A 2,637-nucleotide genomic window follows, 5' to 3' on the forward strand; every position below is an offset into this window, starting at 1 on the left:
AAGTTTTCATTGAGGGGCTGGTAGATTCGAACTGTTGAGCTTTCTCGCTAACAGTCATAGCACTTTACCACTGTGCCACCAGGGCATCAGTGAGCGTGTGGTTCATGCTGCCTTCTGTTGAACCTGGCATGAAAGAGATCGGCAAAAATGTAAAGCAATGCCATTCTTCTCACTAAATTTTGTTTTATTTTGGGAAATATAGCTTCATAAAAATATTTGTTAACGTAATAAGCTCATTACTATGTTAAAATTAATAACTATTTTTAGAATTTTCTCAGTTTTAATTTAAAATATGATAAATATTGATAGATACAATCCACATAAACAGAAACTTATTTAGAGTCCCCAGTAATTTTTAAGAGTGTGAAGAGGCTTCACAATCAAAAAGTCTGAGAACTGCTGCTTTAATGCAAAAGCTTCTGGGAGCTCGTATGGCTTCAAGGGAAGTGGGTAAGCGAGAGTATTTGGGGGGTGTGGGTCACCTGGATTCGCCTTACTGAGACAACTTCTTTGAATTATAACCACCATGGGTTAGAATATGATGAAAGCTTCGTTTCCATTGATTGAGTACGTATGTCTATTTATTAAAGTCATGATGACTCCTTGGATGATGTCCAGTGGATTATTTTGATTAGATCATGTCATTAGTATTTAAATAATGTTTTAAGATTACACAACCATTACACCAATACATCCTCGTGATAAAAATTAAAATAAGAAATATATAGAACAAATGGAAAAGCTAATCACCAACTTGATATGGAAAGGAAAGAGTTCCCCAATAGCCAAAGCAATCTTGAAGAAGAACAAAGTAGGAGGCCTCACTGCCCGGTTTCAAAACATACTCTACAGTAATCAAAACAGCCTGGTAGCCCTTCAATGATAGACACACAGACCAATGAAATAGAATTGAAAGCCCAGGAATAAATCCATCCACCTGTGGACAACTAACTTCTGACAAGGGGTCAAAGTCTCTTCAATGGGGAAGAAACAGTCTCTTTCACAAACAGTGCTGGCAAATTTGGATACTTATTTGCAGAAATGGTTCACACAGGCTCTGGAACCAGGCTGTTGTGCCACATACTAGTTGTGTGACCTTGGGCACAACTCTCAACTTCTCTGTTCTTCAGTTTCCTCTCCTGTAAAATGGGGATAATAATAGTAGATACTTCAAGGAGTTGTTCTGAGGACTAAATAAGTCATGCACATTTACCTTTAGATCACATGGACAAAGTGCTTCACAGGGGGTTAAAAACCAGACCCGTTGTGGTATACCAAAAAATCCTATAAAACAGAGTAGGGCTGCCCCATAGAGTCTCCAAGAAGACCTTTCAAGTCCACCTTTTGGCTAGCAGCCAGAGCTCTACACCACTAGCGCTCCCAAACGTGGCTTACTTGAGGGCCAGGCACCACTGGGATTTGAACCCAGGATCTCCTGTTTACTAGACAGGCGCTTTAACCAGTTAAGCCACGGCGCCTCATGCCAATAAGTTCATAGAGGGATTTAAAAGGAAAGTCTCTCATCAGTCCCTGTGACTTCCAGACCCTTCCCTGGACATTCGTGTAGAGGCGATGTATGTGGGCTGACAGTTCAGTTTTGTGCATGTGTTTGTCTGGCAACAGCTTGATCGAGGTTTGGTTCACATACCATACAATTCACCCATTTAAAGTGTACAATTCAGTGGTTTTCAGTACATTCACAGAGTTGGGCAACCATCACTACAATCAATTTTAGAAAATTTTCACCCCCCCCCCCCCTTAACTTTTAACTATGAGAATTCAATCCTTGCCAACCTTTGGTATTATGTTTTTGATTATTGCCATCCTTAGTGGGTATGAGGAAACCTGGTGGCGTAGGGGTTAAGTGGTATGGCTGCTAACCAAAGAGTTCGGCAGTTTGAACCCACCGGGCCCCCTCAGAAACTCCATGGGCAGTTTACTCTGTCCTATCGGGTCTATATGAGTTGGAATCGACTGGATGGCGGTGGGTTTGGTTTTGGTTTTGGTTTATTGGGTATGAGGTGACATTTTATTGTGGTTTTTATTTGCAATTCCCCGGTGGCTAATGGTGTTAAGTATCTTTTCACGTGCTGATTGGCCATTTGTATATCATCTTTGGAGAAATCCCTATTCAGATTCTTCACACATTTTTAAATTGAGTCTTTTTATTACTACATTGTCATAGTACTTTATAGATATTCTAGATACAAGTCTCCTATTAAATACATGATTTGAAAATACTTTCTTCTATTTTATAGGCTGCCTTTTCACTTTCTTGATAATGTCCTGTAAATCACAAAAGTCATTTTTTCTTTTGTTCTTTTGCTTTTGTTGCAATACTTGAGAATCCATTGCTAAATCCAAGTGCGTGAAGATGTATTCCTACATTTTCTTCTGAGAGTTTTATTTTCACTCTTACATTTAGGTTTTTGATCTGTTTTGAGTTAATTTTTGTATATGGTGTGAGGTAGGAGTCCAACTTCTTTCTTTTGCACGTGGATATCCAGTTTTAGCAACATTTATTTGTCTTGGCACTCTGGCAAGGGTTTATTTCTGAATTCTAAATTCTGTTCCATTAGTCTGTATTTTTATGCCAGTACCTCAATGTCTTGATTACTGTTTCTTTGTAATAAATTT

General features: G+C 38.9%; 1 non-coding gene across 1 annotated transcript; it reads right to left on the reverse strand.

The window, feature by feature from the left end:
• Positions 1-1,404: 1,404 nt before the first annotated feature.
• TRNAT-AGU (transfer RNA threonine (anticodon AGU)) lies at positions 1,405-1,478 on the reverse strand. The gene has a single exon. It is a non-coding gene; the product is annotated as a tRNA-Thr (tRNA).
• Positions 1,479-2,637: the final 1,159 nt, after the last annotated feature.

Source organism: Elephas maximus, chromosome 21, assembly GCF_024166365.1.
Source record: "Elephas maximus indicus isolate mEleMax1 chromosome 21, mEleMax1 primary haplotype, whole genome shotgun sequence".
NCBI classification, from domain to species: Eukaryota; Metazoa; Chordata; class Mammalia; order Proboscidea; family Elephantidae; genus Elephas; species Elephas maximus.